Below are 23837 nucleotides of genomic sequence, written 5' to 3' on the forward strand. Positions count from 1 at the left end.
GTCAGCAGTGGTGTACTTGTCTGCTATGATCAGCAGTTCGTCGAGCGTGGCCGGCTCGTCACAGAGAAGACGGTGCTTGAGTAAGGTGCCCTCTCGGCACCTGGCGATGAAGTACTCGATAGCTTGGACCTCATGCACTCCTTCACAGGAGTTGCGTAATTCTGCCCACCGCGTCAGGTAATCGCGGGTGGACTCATTGGGGCCTTGGACGCACATCGAGAGCTGGCGAGGCTTGGGGGCGCTTGTAGGTGCTACTGAAGTTGCGGATGAACACTTCGGTGAAATCTACCCAGCTGTTGACGATGTAGGGTTTGAGGCTTTTCAGCCACATCCGGGCTGTGCCCTGGAGCATGAGCGGGACGTACTTCACGGCAACACGCTTGTTGCCATTTGCTATGCTGACAGTTGTGGAATAGTCCACCAACGAATCCTCCGGCTTCACGGAGCCGTTGTACTTAGGCGTGTCTCTTAGGAGCGAGAACCCCTTGGGGAAGGGATCGTCACGAATGCAGGGGCCAAAACAAGGCGGAACCATTGCATCTCCTTCTTCTAGATCCAAGGGTCGAGCCAGGCGATCGATCCGGTGGCGCACGTCATTCTCTCCGACTCCTTCTCGGCGGCCCAGCCGGTCACCGAGAGTCGGATGATCAATAGGTGGCGGGGCACCACGCCTCTCTCTTCGAGGAGGCGGCGAAGGTGGATCATTGCCCCGCCGTTCGACTACTTGAGGGCGGCCGTCTTGGTCGCGCTCGATGGTGATGCGAGTCCGGCTGCGACTGGCAGCCGTCTCCTTGTCTCGTTTGTCGTGGGCGCCACCTGTCAGCGTCTGGGAGGTCGCGCCATGCTCTTGGCGAGGAGGCGGATTCTCAACCCGCTGGTTAAGCTCCTCGGCGCGACAGCCGGCTTCTTGTTGCGCAGCAGCTGCGTCGATAAGCTGTTGAACGCGCTCTGCTACCTCTTTTAGCACTGCTTTGGTTTTCCTCGAAGAGAAGGGATGATGCAGCAAAGTAGCATAAGTATTTCCCTCAGTTTTTGAGAACCAAGGTATCAATCCAGTAGGAGGCTACGCGCGAGTCCCTCGCACCTGCACAAAACAAATAAATCCTCTCAACCAACGCAAATAGGTTTTGTCAACCCCTATAAGGCCACTTACGAGAGTGAGATCTGATAGATATGATAAAGATAATATTTTTGGTATTTTTGTGATAAAGATGCAAAGTAAAATAAAGGCAAAGTAAATAACTAAGTAGTAGGAGATTGATATAATAAAGATAGACCTGGGGCCATAGGTTTCACTAGTGGCTTCTCTCGAGAGCATAAGTATTCTACGGTGGGTGAACAAATTACTGTTGAGCAATTGACAGAATTGAGCATAGTTATGAGAATATCTAGGTATGATCATGTATATAGGCATCACGTCCGAGACAAGTAGACCGACTCCTGCCTGCATCTACTACTATTACTCCACTCATCGACCGCTATCCAGCATGCATCTAGAGTATTAAGTTAAAAATAGAGTAACGCCTTAAGCAAGATGACATGATGTAGAGGGATAGACTCATGCAATATGAAGAAAACCCCATCTTTTTATCCTCGATGGCAACAATACAATACGTGCCTTGCTGCCCTTACTGTCACCGGGAAAGGATACCGCAAGATTGAACCCAAAGCTAAGCACTTCTCCCATTGCAAGAAAGATCAATCTAGTAGGCGAAACCAAACTGATAATTTGAAGAGACTTGCAAAGATAACCAATCATACATAAAAGAATTCAGAGAAGATTCAAATATTATTCATAGATAGACTTGATCATAAACCCACAATTCATTGGTCTCAACAAACACACCGCAAAAAGAAGATTACATCGAGTAGATCTCCACAAGAGAGGGGGAGAACATTGTATTGAGATCCAAAAAGAGAGAAGAAGCCATCTAGCTTCTAACTATGGACCCGTAGGTCTGAAGTGAACTACTCACACTTCATCGGAGGGGCTATGGTGTTGATGTAGAAGCCCTCCGTGATCGATGCCCCCTCCTGCGGAGCTCCGGAACAGGCCCCAAGATGGGATCTCATGGATACAGAAAGTTGCGGCGGTGGAATTAGGTTTTTGGCTCCGTATCTGATCGTTTGGGGGTACATGGGTATATATAGGAGGAAGAAGTATGTCAGTGGAGCAACAGGGGGCCCACGAGGGTGGGGAGCGCGCCTGGTAGGGTAGGGCGCGCCCCCTACCTCGTGGCCTCCTGTTACGTGCCTTGACGTAGGGTCCAAGTCTTCTGAGTTGTATTCGATCAGAAAATCACGTTCCCGAAGGTTTCATTCCGTTTGGACTCCGTTTGATATTCCTTTTCTTCGAAACCCTAAAACAGGCCAAAAAACAACAATTCTGGGTTGGGCCTCCGGTTAATAGGTTAGTCCTAAAAATAATATAAAAGTGGATAATAGAGCCCAATAATGTCCAAAACAGTAGATAATATAGCATGGAGCAATCAAAAATTATAGATACATTGGAGACATATCAAGCACCCCAAGCTTAATTCCTGCTCGTCCTCGAGTAGGTAAATGATAAAAACAGAATTTTTGATGCGGAGTGCTACTTGGCATATTTCTCAATGTATTTTTTTCTTTATTGTGGCATGAATGTTCAGATCCAAAAGATTCAAGATAAAAGTTTAATATTGACATAAAAAATAATACTTCAAGCATACTAACTAAGCAATCATGTCTTCTCAAAATAACATGGCCAAAGTAAGTTCATCCCTACAAAATCATATAGTTTGGTCATGCTCCATTTTCGTCACACAAGAATGCTCTCATTATGCACAACCCCGATGACAAGCCAAGCAATTGTTTCATACTTTAGTAATCTCAAACTTTTTTCAACCTTCACGCAATACATAAGCGTGAGCCATGGATATAGCACTATGGGTGGAATAGAATATAATGAAGGGGGTTATGTGGAGAAGACAAAAAAGGAGAAAGTCTACATTGACGTGGCTAATCAATGGGCTAGGGAGATGCCCATCAATTGATGTCAATGCAAGGAGTAGTGATTGCCATGCAACGGATGCACTATAGCTATAAATGTATGAAAGCTCAACAAAAGAAACTAAGTGGGTGTGCATCCAACTTTCTTGCTCATGAAGACCTAGGGCAATTTGAGGAAGCCCATCATTGGAATATACAAGCCAAATTCTATAATGTAAGATTCCCACTAGTATATGAAAGTGATAACATGAGAGACTCTACTATGAAGATCATGGTGCTACTTTGAAGCACAAGTGTGGTAAAAGTATAGTAACATTGTCCTTCTCTCTTTTTCTCATTTTTTTATTTGGGCCTTTTCTCTTTTTTATGGTCTCTTTCTTTCTCTTTTTATTCGGGCTTCTTTGGCCTCTTTTATTTATTTTTCGTCCGGAGTCTCATTCCGACTTGTGGGGGAATCATAGTCTCCATCATCCTTTCCTCACTTGGGACAATGCTCTAATAATGATGACCATCACACTTTTATTTTTCTTACAACTCAACAATTACAACTCGATACTTAGAACAAAATATGACTCTATGTGAATGCCTCCGGCGGTGTACCGGGATATGCAATGATGCATGAGTGACAAGTATGAAAGAATTATGAACGGTGGCTTTGCCACAAATACGATGTCAACTACATGATCATGCAAGGCAATATGAGAATGATGATGCGTGTCATAATAAACGGAATGGTGGAAAGTTGCATGGCAATATATCTCGGAATGGCTATGGAAATGCCATAATAGGTAGGTATGGTGGCTGTTTTGAGGAAGATATAAGGAGGTTTATGTGTGATAGAGCGTATCGTATCACGGGGTTTGGATGCATCGGCGAAGTTTGCACCAACTCTCAAGGTGAGAAAGGGCAGTGCATAGTACCGAAGAGGCTAGCAATGATGGAAGGGTGAGAGTGCGTATAATCCATGGACTCAACATTAGTCATAAAGAACTCACATACTTATTGCAAAAATCTACAAGTCATCAAAAACCAAGTATTATGCGCATGCTCCTCGGGGGATAGATTGGTAGGAAAAGACCATCGCTCGTCCCCGACCGCCACTCATAAGGAAGACAATCAAATAACACCTCATGTTTCAAATAAGTTACACAATGTTTACCATACGTGCATGCTACGGGATTTGCAAACTTCAACACAAGTATTTCTAAAATTCACAACTACTCAACTAGAACAACTTTGATATCACTATCTCCATATCTCAAAACAATCATCAAGTATCAAACTTTTATTAGTATTCAATGCACTTATATGAAAGCTTCTTATTATGCCTAAAAGAAAATTGCCATGTTGTTCTAAAGGACTCTCAAAATAATATAAGTGAAGCATGAGAGATCAATTATTTCTATAAAATGAAACCACCACCATGCTCTAAAAGATATAAGTGAAGCACTAGAGCAAAAACTATATAGCTCAAAAGATATAAGTGAAGCACATAGAGTATTCTAATAAATTCCAATCCATGTGTGTCTCTCTCAAAAGGTATGTACAGCAAGTATGATTGTGGTAAACTAAAAATCAAAGACTCGAATCATACAAGACGCTCCAAGCAAAACACATATCATGTGGCGAATAAAAATATAGCTCCAAGTAAAGTTACCGATGAACAAAGACGAAAGAGGGGATGCCTTCCGGGGCATCCCCAAGCTTAGGCTTCTTGGTGTCCTTGTATTTTACCTTGGGGTGACTTGGGCATCCCCAAGCTTAGGCTCTTGCCACTCCTTGTTCCATAATCCATCAAATCCTTACCCAAAACTTGAAAACTTCACAACACAAAACTTAAAAGAAAATCTTCGTGAGCTCCGTTAGTAAAAGAAAACAAACCACCACTTTAAGATACTGTTATTTATTTATATTGGTGTTAAACCTACTGTATTCCAACTTCTCTATGGTTTATAAATTCTATTACTAGCGATAGATTCATCAAAATAAGCAAACAACACACGAAAAACAGAATCTGTCAAAAACAGAACAGTCTGTAGTAATCTGTAGGTTTCGAATACTTATGGAAGCCCAAAAATTCTAAAATAAATTTATGGACGTGAGGAATTTATCTATTAATCATCTGCAAAAATAATTAACTAAATAGCACTCTCCAGTAAAAAATGTCAGCAATTCTCATGAGCGCTAAAGTTTCTATTTTTATAGCAAGTTCAACAAGACTTTCCCCAAGTCTTCCCAACGGTTCTACTTGGCACAAACACTAATTAAACACAAAAAACACAACCAAAAATTAGGCTAGATAATTTATTTATTACTAAACAGGAGCAAAAAGCAAGGAATAAAAATAAAATTGGGTTGCCTCCCAACAAGCGCTATTGTTTAACGCCCCTAGCTAGGCATAACAAACAAGAATAGATCTAGGTATTGCCATCTTTGGTAGGCAATTCTTCAATGAGGCATCTACCATATTTAGGAATTTCTTTATTTTTATTAATTATCAAACTTTTAGGCATAAGATCAAAAAATTCATTTGTAACAAATGGTTCCTTAATGATAGCAAAAAGATTGGATGAACACTTATAGATTTGAGATCTGCATTTTCCTTACTAGATGATTCACCCTTTTTTAGGAACATACATAAGTTTGGCAACTTTAGTGGAAGGACTCGGAGTATTCTTTACGGAAGAAAAAGCGGTTCTCAAGTTGGTAATAATATTCTCAAGTTTATCGATCTAACGGAATCGTGATTTATTTTCTCATTAACTATGGTTCCTTTTCTTTAATATCTTTCAAAGCAACTCCTACTTTAGATCCATATTGAGAGATTCGGCTGTGGATCTTTTTATCCAAATTTTCAATCAATTCTACGGTAGCAACCTTATTTTCAATAATTTCAAGCCTTTGCATTACATGCTCCAAAGTTAATATAGTTCCATTAACCAAGAGAGGGGTGAGCCAAATAAATCTAACATAGCATTATAAGAATCAAAGAATGGCTACCCAAAAGTTCCCTCCGGTAATAGTATCAATAACATAACGGTGCCAAGGAGTAATACCTACATAAAAATTGCGAAGGAGAATGGTAGTAGATTGCTTCCTAGTAGATTTATTTTGAGCATTGCAAATTCTATACCAAGCATCTTTTAGATTGTCACCCTCCCTTTGCTTAAAATTTAGAATTTCATTCTCAGGAGACAACGGAGAAGATAAGGGACTAGCCATAACGACAAGCAAACAAACTAACACACAAGAAAACAAAAAGCAAGCAGGCGAAAGGAGGCAAATAGAGAAAGAGAGGAAGGATAGAGAGAGAGGGCGAATAAAATGGCAAGGGTGAAGTGGGGAGAGGAAAGCGAGAGGCAAATGGCAAATAATGTAATGCGGGAGATAAGGGTATGTGATGGTACTTGGTATGTTGACTTTTGCGTAGACCTCCCCGGCAACGGCGCCAGAAATCCTTCTTGCTACCTCTTTTAGCACTGCGTTGGTTTTCCCCGAAGAAGAAGGGATGATACAGCAAAGTAGCATAAGTATTTCCCTCAGTTTTTGAGAACCAAGGTATCAATCAAGTAGGAGGCTACGCGCGAGTCCCTCGCACCTGCACAAAACAAATAAATCCTCGCAACCAACGCAAATAGGGGTTGTCAATCCCTATAAGGCCACTTACGAGAGTGAGATCTGATAGATATGATAAAGATAATATTTTTGGTATTTTTGTGATAAAGATGCAAAATAAAATAAAGGCAAAGTAAATAGCAAAGTAAATAACTAAGTAGTAGGAGATTGATATGATAAACATAGACCCGACTAGTGGCTTCTCTCGAGAGCATAATTATTCTACGGTGGGTGAACAAATTACTGTTGAGCAATTGACAGAATTGAGCATAGTTATGAGAATATCTAGGTATGATCATGTATATAGGCATCACGTCCGAGACAAGTAGACCGACTCCTGCCTGCATCTACTACTATTACTCCACTCATCAACCGCTATCCAGCATGCATCTAGAGTATTAAGTTAAAAATAGAGTAACGCCTTAAGCAAGATGACATGATGTAGAGGGATAGACTCATGCAATATGAAGAAAACCCCATCTTTTTATCCTCGATGGCAACAATACAATACGTGCCTTGCTGCCCTTACTGTCACCGGGAAAGGATACCGCAAGATTGAACCCAAAGCTAAGCACTTCTCCCATTGCAAGAAAGATCAATCTAGTAGGCAAAACCAAACTGATAATTCAAAGAGACTTGCAAAGATAACCAATCATACATAAAAGAATTCAGAGAAGATTCAAATATTATTCATAGATAGACTTGATCATAAACCCACAATTCATCGGTCTCAACAAACACACCGCAAAAAGAAGATTACATCGAATAGATCTCCACAAGAGAGGGGGAGAACATTGTATTGAGATCCAAAAAGAGAGAAGAAGCCATCTAGCTTCTAACTATGGACCCGTAGGTCTGAAATGAACTACTCACACTTCATCGGAGGGGCTATGGTGTTGATGTAGAAGCCCTCCGTGATCGATGCCCCCTCCGGCGGAGCTCCGGAACAGGCCCCAAGATGGGATCTCGTGGATACAGAAAGTTGCGGCGGTGGAATTAGGTTTTTGGCTCCGTATCTGATCGTTTGGGGGTACGTGGGTATATATAGGAGGAAGAAGTACGTCGGTGGAGCAACAGGGGGCCCATGAGGGTGGGGAGCGCGCCTGGTAGGGTAGGGCGCACCCCCTACCTCGTGGCCTCCTGTTACGTGCCTTGACGTAGGGTCCAAGTCTCCTGAGTTGTATTCGAGGAGAAAATCACGTTCCCGAAGGTTTCATTCTGTTTGGACTCCGTTCGATATTCCTTTTCTTCGAAACCCTAAAACAGGCAAAAAAACAGCAATTCTAGGTTGGGCCTCCGGTTAATAGGTTAGTCTAAAAAATAATATAAAAGTGGATAATAAAGCCCAATAATGTCCAAAACAGTAGATAATATAGCATGGAGCAATCAAAAATTAACGTATCACGCTCCGTCATGTAGCGACGCTCGTCGCCATCCAGGTGGTCCAGCTCGTCTGTTGCCTCCTGGGCAGTGTGTATGTTCTCCATAGGCGTGGCGTAGACTGGGTGGTCCACTCCAAACATGTTGGTGACGACACCGCCTCGCTTCCTGACCGTGTCTGTGCGGCTGGGCCCAACAGAAGTTGGCGTGTCGCCGACAGCGCGGTCAACCTCACGCTAGAACGCCTCGGAGAGGTGTCTCATGGTAGCCAGTTTCTTGGCGTTCTCTACGAGTGAGACGCGGCATGCCTCCAACGTCTCGACATCCGCATCCGCCGTAATGGGCATGGACAAGTCCCGCATTGCCGCCTGCAATGGGTCCTGGCCGGCTCCTCTGGAACCCCCATTATGGCTGATGACAAGCACCTCCGTGACGGTGCTGTCGCCACTCTCTGCGCGAGAAAGCGGATCATCGATGACCACCATGTTGGTGGGGAAGGAATCGGAAGAAACCATGTCGGTGTCGACAAGCATCGGATCGGTGGAGCCAACCGACTCCAGATCGGTGGCTGGCTCGTTGGCGATGTGAAGCTTGCTGAGAAAGTTGACGAAGCAGCTCTCGGAGCTGGCCGCTCCCGCGTCGGGAGCGGGCTCGGTGGAGAGGCGAAGCTCGCCAACAAGATCGGCGAGGCTAGCCGCCGCACAGGCGACCTCCGCGCCGTGTAGCGCGTCGGCACAGACGCCATCGAGCGAGCCGGGCTAGCTACGATCGCGAGGAAGGAACAGGGTTCCCGTCCAGAACAGACCTCCGGACAACGATGCACCTAGCCCCACGGTGGGCGCCAAATGTCGGGGGTGTCGTGTGACATATGCCAATGGATGCCTTATCATGGAGGCGCTAATAATACGTTGCCGGTGCCAGGAAACGAGATGAGGTGAAGACATGCACGCCGGTGAATCTTACCCAGGTTCGGGGCTCTCTTAGGAGATAACACCCCTAGTCCTGCTCTGCGGGGTCTCCGCATGATCACTATAGCAACAAGAGTGGCTACAAGATTGCTCCTAGAGCTGTTTCTCTAGAGGAGGAAAAAGAACAAGGCTAGCCCTAGCTTCCTCTCTCTATATGTGTGGGTGATATGAACTAAGGTCTAAACCCTTTGCATGGGTGCCCTAGGGGGTTTATATAGGCCTACCCCTAGGGGTACAAAGGTAATCTATTCGGGTGTTGGCCCCGTCTGTCAGTGTCTATGATCGCCGGCTTCTTCGCCGGCTGCTAGGGCCCGCCGCCTGGTGGGCCTTGTTGACTGTCTCGTACTTCGCCGACAGGCCGTCCCCGCCACTTGCGGGTCTGGCCGGCTGCTCAGCATAATAGTGATGCTGGTAATGATGTATGTTTTGTCGGGGGGGGCGTGGCTACAGTATCGCCGCCTGGCGGGCGATCACTGTAGCCATCCCCCATCTCTCCTGATTAATGGCGCACGGACTTTAAGGAGAGGAAGGTCGCCTGGTCAGGGGCCGGCCTCTCCTCAAGCCGACTGGTTTGGGTTTGCCGCCCTAGCTCCTAGCGGACAGGTAGGGCCCACCGCCTGTGGGCCGTACCGACAGTCCGTAAGTGAGGGCATGGCCTTCTCTGCCATGGGTGATGTCACGGGCCACACATCAACAGTGTCGCGCCGGCCGGGGGTGTTCGCCCCATACGATGCACTGTGGCCACGCTTGGCCCTGGATTCGGGGGTGGCTGACGGTAGTGTAGCCATGCCCCGTCTCATCGTCATAATGTGGTGCAAACTTTGAGGGCACTTGGGGCCACCTGCTAAGGGCCGACCTCTCCAGAGGCCACCCTCTAGGAGTCGGCCCACTTCAAAGCCGCCCTCTGGGCCTTGCCGTCTTCCGCCAGCCGGCCACTGGGACCTGCCGCCGTAAGAAGGCCTCTAGTTGATCTTTGGGTCTTGAGGGGCGAAGCCGGCCCCGATGTCTTGAAATTCCATGGGGGGCAGATGAGGCTACCCGTGGCTAATTACTCTGACAATATTATAGTTCATCATGAAGCTCTTGTAGCTTGGTGGCAGTGATTGAAGAACTCTGTCAGTGACACTATCATCAGGAAGATTAACTCCCGGTTAAGTCAAGTGGTTGTGGTACACAGACATTTTGAGTATATGTTCACTGACAGAATTATTCTCCTCCATCTTGCAGCTGCAGAACTTATTAGAGACTTCATATCTCTCAATCTAGGCATTTGCTTGAAATATTAACTTCAACTCCTGGAACATCTCATATGCTCCATGACGTTCAAAACGTCGTTGAAGTCCTGGTTCTAAGCCATAAAGCATGGCACACTGAACTATCGAGTAGTCATCAGTTTTGCCCTGCCAGGTGTTGACAACATCTGTCGTTGCTCCTGCAGTGGGTTTGTCACCTAGCGGTGCTTCCAGGACCTAATTCTTCTGTGCAAAAATGAGGATAATCCTCAAGTTACGGACCCAATCCATGTAGTTTCTACCATCATCTTTCAACTTAGCTTTCTCTAGGAAAGCATTAAAATTCAATGAAACAATAGCACGGGCCATCTATCTACAATAACATAGACATGCAAAATATTATCAGGTACTAAGTTCATGATAAATTAAAGTTCAATTAATCAAATTACTTAAGAACTCCCACTTAGATAGACATCTCTCTAATCATCTAAGTGATCACGTGATCCATATCAACTAAACCATGTCCGATCATCACGTGAGATGGAGTAGTTTTCAATGGTGAACATCACTATGTTGATCATATCTACTATATGATTCAAGCTCGACCTTTCGGTATTAGTGTTCCGAGGCCATATCTGCATATGCTAGGCTCATCAAGTTTAACCCGAGTATTCTGCTTGTGCAAAACTGGCTTGCACCCGTTGTATGTGAACGTAGAGCTTATCACACCCGATCATCGCGTGGTGTCTCGGCACGACGAACTGTAGCAACGGTGCATACTCAGGGAGAACACTTATACCTTGAAATTTAGTGAGAGAACATCTTATAATTCTACCGTCGAACTAAGAAAAATAAGATGCATAAAGAATAAACATCACATGCAATCAATACAAGTGATATGATATGGCCATCATCATCTTGTGCCTTTGATCTCCATCTCCAAAGCACCGTCATGATCACCATCGTCACTGGCTTACACCTTGATCTCCATCGAAGCATCGTTGTCGTCTCGCTATCTATTGCGTCTACAACTACCGCTACCGCTTAGTGATAAAGTAAAGCAATTACATGGCGATTGCATTTCATACAATAAAGCGACAACCATATGGCTCCTGCCAGTTGCCGATAACTGTGTTACAAAACATGATCATCTCATACAATAAAATCATGTCTTGACCATATCACATCACAACATGCTCTGCAAAAACAAGTGAGATGTCCTCTACTTTGTTGTTGCAAGTTTTACGTGGCTGCTACGGGCTGAGCAAGAACCATTATTACCTATGCATCAAAAACCACAATGCGATATAGTGATTGCTTTTTGATCTTCAGAAAGAACCCTGTTCATTGAATCCGATTCAACTAAAGTTGGAGAAACAAACACCCACTAGCCACCTATGTGCGAAGCACATCGGTAGAACCAGTCTCGCGTAAGCGTACGCGTAATGTCGGTCTGGGCCGCTTCATCCAACAATGTCGTTGAATCAAGAATCATCTAGTGACAGCAAGCAATATGTATATACCCACACCCACAACTCCTTTGTGTTCTACTCGTGCATATAAGATCTACGCATAAACCTGGCTCGGATGCCACTGTTGGGGAACGCAGTAATTTAAAAAAAATCTACACACACGCAAGATCATGGTGATGCATAACAACGAGAGGAAAGAGTGTTGTCCATGTACCCTCATAGACCGTAAGCGGAAGCGTTATGACAACGTGGTTGATGTAGTCGTACGTCTTCACGATCGAGAGATCCTAGCACCGAAGGTACGGCACCTCCGCGATCTGCACACCTTCAGCTCGGTGATGTCCCACGAACTTATGATCCAGCAGAGTGTTGAGGGAGAGCTTCGTCAACACAATAGCGTGATGACAGTGATGATGATGGTACCGGAACAGGGCTTCGTCTAAGCACCGCTACGATATGACCGAGGTGGGTTATGGTGGAGGGGGGGCACCGCACACGGCTAAGAGATCAATGATCAACTTCTGGGTCTATGGGGTGCCCCCTCCCCCGTATATAAAGGAGTGGAGGAGGGGGAGGGCCGACCCTCTACTATGGCGCGCCCTAGGGAGTCCTACTCCCACCAGGAGTAGGATTCCCCCCTTTCCAAGTAGGTGTAGGAGAGAAGGAAGGGAAGGAGAGAAGAGAAGGAAGGAGGGGCGCCGCCCCTCCCCCCTAGTCCAATTCGTACTAGGCCTTGGGGGGGCGCGGCCTGCCCTAGGCAGCCCCTCTCTCTTTCCCCTAAAGCCCAATAAGGCCCATGTACTCCCGGGGGGGGGGGGGGTTCGGTAACCTCCTAGTACTCTGGAAAATGCCCGAACTCATCTGGAACCATTCCAATGTTCAAACATAGGCTTCCAATATATCGAGCTTTACGTCTCGATCATTTCGAGACTCCTTGTCATGTCCGTGATCAAATCCGGGACTCCGAACTACCTTCGGTTCATCATGATGCATAAACTCACAATACCGATCATCACCGAACGTTAAGCGTGTGGACCCTACGGGTTCGAGAACTATGTAGACATGACCGAGACACGTCTCTGGTCAATAATCAATAGCGTAACCTGGATGCTCATATTGGTTCCTACATATTCTACGAAGATCTTTATCGGTCAAACCGCATAACGATATACGTTGTTCCTTTTGTCATCGGTATGTTACTTGCCCGAGATTCGATCGTCGGTATCTCAATACCTAGTTCAATCTCGTTACCGGCAAGTCTCTTTACTCGTTTCGTAACGCCACATCCCGTAACTAACTTATTAGCTACATTGCTTGTAAGGCTTATAGTGATGTACATTACCGAGAGGGCCTAGATATACCTCTCCGATAATCGGAGTGACAAATCCTAATCTCGATCTATGCCAACTCAACGAACACAATCGGAGACACCTATAGAGCACATTTATAATCACCCAGTTACGTTGTGACGTTTGGTAGCACACAAAATGTTCCTCCAGTATTCGGGAGTTGCATGATCTCATAGTCATAGGAACATGTATAAGTTATGGAGAAAGCAATAGCAATAAACTAAACGATCATCGTGCTAAGCTAACAGATGGGTCAAGTCAATCACATCATTCTCTAATGATGTGATCCTGTTAATCAAATGACAACTCATGTCTATGGTTAGGAAACATAACCATAGTTGATTCAACGAGCTAGAACAAGTAGATGCAAACTAGTGACACTCTGTTTGTCTATATATTCACAAATGTACTAAGTTTCCGATTAATACAATTCTAGCATAAGTAATAAATATTTATCATGATATAAGAAAATATAAATAATAACTTTATTATTGCCTTTCACCCACAAAAAAAACTTTATTATTGCCTTTAAGGCATATTTTATTCAATTTCCAAACGATCACGATCGGTATTCTTCCAGCGACTCTGCGGTTTTCGTGTGGCGCACCTTAGGCCGTGGGCTCTCATTGGGGATTTCAACATTATTTACCACGCTGTTGTCAAGAACAACCAAAATTTCTTGAAGAAACGGAGAATCTACTTTAGCAATGAGGGGTGTACATACTTATATGATCTGCTGTCCCTCGAATGTATAGAAAACAAGTAGTAATGCTAATGCACTGCCCTAGCATCTACCCGGCCGATCCATTTACCTGGATATAATCGGCAGAACGGAAGAAATTGCGCTTCACGGGGTAAAGAATTTAACCTCGATCTGACATAATTATGGATTGTCTTACCGTGTTCCTTCTTTCGATTTTCTTCGGCACACCGTTTACACTGGAATGCTCTTGTAGAATGGGGAAAATGGGAGCCGGGGAGCTCTCCCTGTTGATAAAGAAAAGATTTTCTTTTTTTGCATAAACAGATATGTGCCCCAATCGTGTGTGCAGTACTGGTGGCTCACAGGAAAAGCCGGCAAATCCATGCCCCAGTCGGCAATCGCCGCCCTGTCCTTGAGAGGACTAGCAAATACTGTACTGCGTTTCAGTAAATCAGTACTTCCTCCATTTAAAAATATAGTGCGCCCGCGCTTCCCGAGGTCTAACTTTAACCATAAATTTAACCAACCAGACCAACTGCGGCGGGAGAAAAAAAATATATAATTGAAAACTTCTTTCAAATACGAATTCACTGATATAATTTTTGCTCCCGCCGCAATCGATCTTGATAGTTAAATTTACAGTCAAAGTTGAAGCACGGAGATAGAGGAAGCACTACGTTGTGGAATGGAGGAAGTAGTAGTGCATCTGCGCACTGGGTCAAGTCCCGCACGAGGCCCCATCAAGAAGCTCCACGGCACTAGTGGACGACGCGCCGACCCACATGGCCACGTTACTCGTACATCATCATCATCATCATATCTACGGTGCATGCAATGCACGGACCGGCCCGCCCGTCCCTCGCGCGTAGGAGAGAACCCCCACGAGAGATATCCGGCCATCGGTTTTTTGTGCGCCGAGTAGTACTGCTACTACCATGCATGATGCATGGCTTGTTTGATTGCTTTTGCTAGCTAGTGATGAACTGATGATGGCGAAAGAGCCTGCCTCGATGATGCCAGGAAACGCGTCGTTTTGGCCAAACAGACGGGCTCATTTCCTTTGATCCAAAGTGATACGTGCCGACGTTGCAGATTTCCTCCATCCCTCAACTAGAAGTTCTTGCCAACTCTCACTTTTCCAGGGACTGCTACGTGAGCTCGTGAAAAGAAAAAACGATAGGGCAAAGAGCCAAAGACTAGATAAAAGAGAAGAAGCCAAACGGGGGAGTGGGTCAAGCTGTTGCGCCAGACCACGCACAAGATGCGATTATACGTGCGTCACATGACTCTATTCTAGACGTTTACTGGATTACATGAGCTCACAGTCACAGCATGGCAGTCATCACTCACACAAGACATTCAAGTGTCAGAGGCTCGTACGCCCCGACCCAACGACTGAACCGCGGGGCACCTTGAATTTCACAAGCTCACTGGACCATCAAAAACACGTTTGAAGGTGGTCAAGAGTTTCCGAAACTCTCACGCAAACAAAAGAGAGTTTCGGAAATTACTTTATGGCATGAAAACAAAACAGGTCGGTCACGATCACAAAATTATATATATCCAAATTCATTAACAAACGAAAGTGATGTCTCTTTTCTGAAAAGAATCAGATCCATTATAAAGTTCGTCGGAAATACAAAGCATCTCTCCATCCCTTGGCGGCTAGGACAAACTCTCCCCTCCAGACTTCACCGGCGAGCCCGTAGATTTGCCTCCCCTCTGCCTGCTGCTCCGGCGACCGGCGGCGCGGAGGGGAATCCCGGTGCCTTCGCTTCGATTAGTAGTTTAGGTTAGGGTTTTTTAGTCCTTCCAGGTGCGGCCCTCGGATGGATGGTGGCGCATCTTCTTCGAGTTTGTCTTTCGGACTTCGATCCTCCTCGAGTTCGTCCATCGAGACGTAGTCGACTAAGCTCCGGCGTAGATTTCCGCCGTCTTCTTGAGACGGTGAAGTTAGGGTTTCTCGTCGTGTGGTGAGATTTGGTGTCAGTTGTTTCAGATCTATTCAAGGGTTCAACGGCAACGACTGTGGCTTCAGGGTGCTGGTCCTTAGGGGCACACGTGCACAATAGGGGTGCGGCGACAGCGGTGCGGCGGCGGCTCATTCTGGCAGCAGTAGTGATCATTCGGTGGTCTCAGCATGTTGATGTGGTTTTTGTTATGTTTGAGGCGCTTTGTACTTCCGGTGAACTTTGATAATAGATTCGATTTTTTTTTGCAATTGTGAACATTATAAAATTCTCATCTGGCCCCAATATATCTTGGTGCCACAACTCACGGACCAATTTGCATATTTTTTTTGGTTTCTTGTGAGTTCATGTGTTGAGTATTAGTCTAAAAGCTTGTAACACGGTATAGTACATGTTAAATGAATTTGTGAACTTGTAAAAAAAATTGAAAACTGTTTTAGTGTTGAACAGGAGGACCCATGCATGCATTTTTGCAGTCAGCGTGGGAAGGAAGGAAAATAAGAGTGACAAATAATAGTCGTTCTTGTACCAATGTTTGTGAAAAAAGTGTCGCCGGAATCACGATAGGCAATAGAAGAAGGAAGCCCCCACCCAACAGGAGGGCTAAAACCTATAGTTTCGAAGTTGCAAACTCTAGCCCCAGGCTGGCTTCACTATATTGTAACTACAACACGCTGAGTAGTGCTGCGGGAACCTACATGCGGTCGTCACGCCCCTAGTCATGACCCGGTGTACCTAGGGTTTGTCCCTGCCTCTGAAGATGACCATAAGTCTAGTGCGACTGACATGGCAACTCAATATAAAGTTCGAAACTCCGAGGGACTGCCTTCTAGGAAAAGTGATTCATGTCTCGATGTTTGTCAATCCAACAAATAAAGTCACACTTAGGGTTTTCAGCTTCAGCCCAAGGATGAAACATGCTCATTGAAGCTGCCTATTATAGCTAGCGAGGCAAATTCACGGATTTCCAACCTAAATAAAATCCTCAAAAAGTTGTTTTGTCCAAACTTGAGAGCTTTATTCAACAAATAAGCTTCTAGCATCATCAGCCAAGTAGACTAGTGAGCAGGAAAGAAGGTCTAGAGTTAGTCCAACTTTCAGTGACCATCAATGAGCAAGGATGCTTAGAACAGAGACGTGCCGGTACATTCTTTTTAAAAAAGGAGGATGACCCCCGGCCTCTGCATCTGGGCGATGCATACGGCCACTTTATTAATTATTCTCACAAGACTTTACAAAGTCATACAACAGCAAGACTAAAACCACCGTCTAAGCAACAACTATGCTACACCTATCCAATTGATGAAGGGGCGCTGATAGCCTGGGCCTAATACCAAACAAACATCGCAGCCAAATCTAAACATCTAAGACCTGAGGTCCCAACCAGGACGCCTGCCTGGTATGGGGCACCTACCAGTCCGGCGCACTCCTCAACCAGGACGTCTGCCGGGTATGAGGCCGCCGTACCCACCTGCCACAAGTCCATCTTCAGAGCTGTACTGTTGCATCTACCATGCCATGTTTCTCTGTCATCGACGCCACCACGACGCCAGATAGCGTTGTCCTCCTGCGCGAGTCCATCCTCCCACATCGAACTCTGAATATGCACTGCGTCACATCGTCAAGATCCGTCGCCATCAATGTATGAATGAAGCACCGCTCCACCAAAGAAACGGTTTGCTGGTCCGGCGAAGCAAGGCGCAGCACCAAGTAGAAGGCCGAAGCGCACCGCCACCACGCCACCAGCAGCCCCGCCACCAAGAACTGTTCCCAGCCGCCACCTTCAAGAAGGAACACAACACCAGGATGCCGTCGACGCCCAGAATAGGGGAACAAAAGCTTTTGCCATAGCTCTAGGAGGAGGCGGAAGGGAGAGGATCCACCCCAAAGCCTCCAGGAAGGGGATCGGCGCCAAAGGCGTCGACTTTGGGGAAGCCGCATGTTAATTACCTAAACAGTCAATGACCAGTGGGCCCCACATGAAGTTGACCCAGTCAACTGCATAGTTGACTGCTGACATCAGCATGATGTCATGCTGATGCCATCATTTACTATTCTGGATAATGTGGAAATAAATAGTTAAATTCCAGAAATTAATAAAAACTTTAGAAAATCATATTAAATAAACCGTAGCTCGGATCGAAAAACTTTGTACCTGAAAGTTGCTCAGAACGACGAGACAAATCCGGATACGCAGCTCGTTCGTCCGCCACGCACCCCTAACATAGCGAACACGCAACTTTCCTCCTTGGTTCATCTGTCCGAAAACGCGAAACCCCGGGGATATTTTCCCGGATGTTTCCCCTTTCACCGGTACCACCTCATACCGCGTTAGGGCACTCCTAGCATCACGCTTTGTCATGTCATGCATCGTCATGCATCTGTTTGCTTAGTATTTATTGTTTCTTCCCCCTCTTCTCTCGCTAGACACCGAGACCGACGCCGCTGCTACCCAGTACGACTATGGTGTTGACGACCCCTCTCTCTTGCCAGAGCAACCAGGCAAGCCCCCCTGATCACCAGATATCGCCTACTCTCCTCTATACTGCTTGCATTAGAGTAGTGTAGCCTGCTACTGCTTTTCGTTAATCCTATTCTGATGCATAGCTTGTCATTGTTGCTACAACTGTTGATACCTTACCTGCAATCCTAAATGCTTAGTATAGGATGCTAGATTGTCATCAGTGGCCCTACATTCTTGTCTGTCTGCCATGCTATACTATCGGGACGTGATCACGTTGGGTGTTGATCACGGGTATGTACTATACCTACTACACATATATATGTTGTGACTAAAGTCGGGTCGGCTCGTTGAGTACCCGCGGTTGATTCACGAATTGGGGGCTGGAAGGACATACTTTCCCGATGGCCCTTTGTGTGGATCTTTGTGGCGGAGCGGCAGGGCAAGTTGAGACCACCCAGATGAGAGGTGGGCCTGGCCCTGGTCGGCGTTCGCGGTGGCTTCAAGATAACACGCTTAACGAGATCTTGGTATTTGATCTGAGTCTGGCTACTGGCCTATACGCACTAACCAACTACGCGGGAACAGTTATGGGCACTCGACGTCATGGTATCAGCCGAAGCCTTCGTGACGTCAGCGACTGAGCGGCGCGCGCCAGGTTGGACCGCGTAACGTAATTTCCTTTGTAATGGAGGTTGCTAGGTCTGCTCACCGGCCGCATACGCAATGTGCAGGTGTGCAATGGGCGATGGGTCCAGACCACTACGCCATAGGATTTAGACCGGCGTGCTGACCTCTCTGTTGTGCCTAGGTAGGGTCGCGACATGTTGATCTTCCGAGGCCGGGCATGACCCAGGAAAGTGTGTCCAGACAAAGGGGATGAGCGTCTTGGGAAATGTGGTGCACCCCTGCAGGGAAGTTAATCTATTCGAATAGCTATGATCTTCAGTAACAGGACGACTTGGAGTTGTACCTTGACCTTATGACAACTAGAACCAGATACTTATTAACACACACCCTTCCAAGTGCCAGATAAAACTGGTGATCGCTCTCTCATATGGCGACGAGGGGAGGATCATCGGTTAGGATTATGCTACACGATGATACTTGGTGAACTTACCTTCTACTCTCTTCTACATGCTGCAAGATGGAGGTGGCCAGAAGCGTAGACTTCGATAGGACTAGCTATCCCCCTCTTATTCCGGCATTCTGCAGTTCAGTCCACATATGATACCCTTATTCCATTTGATACCAATGCATACATATGTAGTGTAGCTCCTTGCTTGCGAGTACTTTGGATGAGTACTCACGGTTGCTTTGTTCCCCCTTTTCCCCTTCCTATACCCGATTGTTGCGACCAGACATTGGAGTCCAGGAGCCAGACGCCACTGTCGATGACGACTACTACTACTCGGGAGGTGCCTACTACTACGTGCAGCCCGCTGACGATGACCTGGAGTAGTTCAGAAGGATCCCAGGCAGGAGGCTTGCGCCTCTTTCGATCTGTATCACAGTTTGTGCTAGCCTTCTTAAGGCAAACTTATTTAACTTATGTATGTACTCAGATATTGTTGCTTCCGCTGACTTGTCTATGATCGAGCTCTTGTATTCGAGCCCTCAAGGCCCCTGGCTTGTAATATGATGCTTGTATGACTTATTTTATTTGTAGAGTTGTGTTGTGACATCCTCCCGTGAGTCCCTGATCTTGATCGTACACGTTTACGTGTATGATTAGTGTATGATTGAATTGAGGGTGTCACAAGTTGGTATCAGAGCCGACTGCCTGTAGGAATCCCCATTCCACACTCCTTGGCTGAAGTTGAGTCTAGACATTACAAAACTTTTTACTAACATGGCTGTGTGTCTTACGGGCCCACGTCGCCATTTGGGTGGTATTAGGATCTTTTACTCCTTGATCCTTACTCTAGGACTCTGAACTCTCTTCTACTCGGGTTAAACGATTTTACTAACTCTAACATTAGGATCCCGTGACCACGTTCACCTCAAAATTGGATAAGCCCTAGCTATTCTTTAGAGTAGTATATTGAATATTATCCACACTGTCATTTGAATCCTTTGAAACATCTTTGTTTTCAGATGGAACCCACGAGACAGGTCGTGCGCCACACGACGGCCAATGGTGCCTCAGGATCACCTGCTGTGTTGGTTGAGATGATGACCTATCTGGGATATCGCTGGCATCGTGAGTACACTGTCTACGAGGAGTACTAGGACTTTAACGAGGAGCAGTACCATGCCATCGTCCATCTCTACTCTCGGGAGTATGACTCCACTATCATGTTGCACACTGCTCATGGTGTTGGAGTGACTATCGACATGGCGGTCCACGATGCTACTTATACTGCTCTGACACGTCTTCGTAGAGAGTATCAGGAGTTGGACACCTCCCCTTTCAGGCACATTGCTATCACATCCGATGTTGGTGTGGAGGGATACTACACTGCTGCCTACTCCACTGTCACCCGAGAGCCCTTCTACCGTCAGAACCTGGTTCTGCATGCTGATGGGTTGGATAGAGCTAACCGAGCTCTTCGCCACGAGTTGTACACCACCCGTCAGCACCTGTACCGTGCTCTGACGCTATTGCACCCCTCTGTCTGATCTGGTGATTTGTCGCGTTTTGTGATCTACCCTGCCAGGACCGTGATGCCCCAGGGCGTCGGATGGCCAGATGTGGGAGGCTACTCTCCCGCACTTGGTCCTCTCCTGCCACCTGCGCGTTGGGTTCCGCACTAGAGTATCCACGGACCCCAGGCTACTCACGTGGAGGACTTCCCTTCGCGTCACTACCAGCTGTCCGGCTACACCTACCTCCACAGTTCCTCGTGGGACTGATGTAGGATTGCTTGTTAGTGTTAGATGCATTCACCGCGAGCCTGCTTGCCGCCTGGGATGTTCTTAGGCTATGTACTGAACTCTGTGTATCGAACTCTATGCATGATCACTTTTGTAAGATATGCCAACTACTATGTAGTATCTATCGTGTTCCTTTCATTATGCATGTTTCATCATGAATGATGCTTGTCCTTGCAAATTCTCAATGCTGAACTACCCCTGTTATATATTAGCAGGATGGTTAGACCAGGTGGTCGTGGTCATGGTGGCCATCCCCCACCACCGCCTGAGTACATGGCTAGGATGATGCAACAGTTTGAGCTGAATCGCCAGTTCATGGAGAATATTATGGCTCAGTCTCCTCGCCCCAATATGAACCAGCAGCCAACCCAAGTGACTCTACAGGATTTCGTGCGCCTCAACCCAACCGTGTAGCGCAGCTCAACTCAGCCTCTGGATGCTAATGACAGGCTACGTGACATCACCTATGAGATGGAGTCTGCTGATGTAGCCCCTGCCAGCTATGTCACCTTTGCTTCCTTCTTCCTGGAAGGACCCGCTGCTCAATGGTGGGACATCCACAGGCGTACTCTGTCGGTTGGAACAATCATCACATGGCCAGACTTCCAAGCTGCTTTCCGTGCTCGCTTCATTCCTCGGGGAGTCATGGACCGTAAGAAGCGCAAGTTTCGCAGCCTCACCCAAGGCAACAAAACTGTGGAAGCTTATCAGGAGGAGTTTCTTGACTTGTCCCGCTATGCTGAAGAAGACATTGCAACTGATCCACGCAGACAGGAGAAGTTCCGTGATGGCCTTCAAGCTGATATCAAGCTCGCACTTCTAGTGCACGACTTTGCCGATTTCGCCACCGTGGTGAACAAGGCCATCAATGTCGAAACTGGTCTACAGGAACACCAAAGCTCTCACAGGCGCAACCGTGACACGGGCTCATCTTCGGGCCCGTCCTCGCAGAAGCGTAGCATATGGATTCCCAACAGCATGTACCAGCCAATTGCACCTACTCCAAGGCAGTCCTATGCCACATCGTATCTGCCTCCCCCACCAACTAGGCAGCCAAGACTTCCAGCCCCACCACCCCGAGCTCCTGTTCCCACTCCCAATAATGGCCTGTGCTACAAGTGTGGCCAACCAGGTCACCTCGCCAGGAACTGCATTCAGAACCAGAGTCAACTGGCCCTTCCTGCAACTAGTCATGGAAGCAACCAGCCTCGCAACAACAATGCTAGGTCTTATGATCGTGTTCATGCCAACCACGTTGATCTTAATGAAGCTCAAGACCAGCCTGCTACTATGATGGGTACACTCCTCGTAAATTCAGTACATGCATCTGTTTTATTCGATTTAGGAGCATCGCATCCATTCATGTCAGAAGATTTTGCATACAAGCACGACGTTAAATGTGAGGAGATGAACACTTCGGTAGTGGTAAAAAAACCCTGTGGGACAATGTCAAACCTCACTGGTTGGCATCGACGTCCCCGTGGAAATCAAAGGGCTGGAATTCTATGCCTCTCCCATTATCCTGAAGTCGTCTAACATTGACCTCATTCTAGGGATGGATTGGTTGAAAGCGCATACTGCTTCTATAGTTTGCGCCAATAAGACCGTCCATCTGCTGCATCCTTCCGACGAAATAGTTACTTACCAGGCTCATCTAGTTCAGAATGCCGAGGCACGACTTTCTACCTTGAATGCATTGAACGCCGCACCACTCGAGGGCATTGAAAACATTCATGTCGTTTGTGAATTCCAAGACGTCTTTCCGGAAGAACTTCCAGGGATTCCCCCCGCTAGAGCTGTCGAATTCATAATTGACTTGAAACCAGGCACCACTCCTATAGCCAAACGACCCTACAAGATGCCGCCGCATGAACTCATTGAGCTTAAGGAGGAAATCGACAAATCTCTTGTCAAAGGTTTCATTCGCCCTAGTTGCTCTCCTTGGGGAGCACCTTCTCTCTTTGTTAAGAAGAAGGATGGGACGAACCGATTAGTCCAAGACTAACGTCCTATAAACCAAGCTACCATTCAGAATAAATATCCTCTTCCTCGGATCAATAATCTTTATGATCAACTGGCTGGCTCATCAGTGTTCTCCAAACTCGACTTGAGGTTGGGTTACCACCAGATCCGTGTTCATGAAGAGGATATCCCAAAGACCGCCTTCGTGACTCGGTATGGATCATACGAGTACACCGTCATGTCATTCGGCTTAACGAATGCTCCAGCCACCTTCTCTCGCCTGATGAACTACATATTCATGGATTACCTCGACAAGTTCGTCGTGGTTTATTTGGATGATATCCTTGTATTTTCCAAAAACAAGGAAGAACATGCTGAACATCTTCGTCTTGTGCTGGAAAAGCTTCGAGAGCATCAACTCTATGCTAAGTATTCCAAGTGTGAATCCTGACTCCCCGAAGTAACCTATCTTGGGCATGTCATCTCCAAGGATGGTATTACCGTCAACCCTGAACGAGTTCAGGATATTCTCGATTGGACTCCTCCGAAGAATGTCAAGCAAGTCCGAAGTTTTCTCGGTCTCGCCAGCTATTGCCGTCGATTCGTCGAGAACTTCTCCAAGGTTGCCAGGCCTTTGACTAATCTATTGCATAAGGGTGTCAAGTTCCAATGGACAGACAAGTGTCAGGAAATTTCTAGGCGCTCAAAGACAAGTTGACTTCTGCCCCAGTGCTTGCTCCACCTGATACTAAGAAGGACTTCGTCATTTACTGCGACGCTTCCCATCAAGGATTAGGCAGTGTCCTAATGCAAGAGCGCAGAGTGATTGCTTATGCCTCTCGTCAACTGCGCCCTCACAA

This window comes from Triticum aestivum, chromosome 7A (genome assembly GCF_018294505.1).
Source record: "Triticum aestivum cultivar Chinese Spring chromosome 7A, IWGSC CS RefSeq v2.1, whole genome shotgun sequence".
NCBI classification, from domain to species: domain Eukaryota; kingdom Viridiplantae; phylum Streptophyta; class Magnoliopsida; order Poales; family Poaceae; genus Triticum; species Triticum aestivum.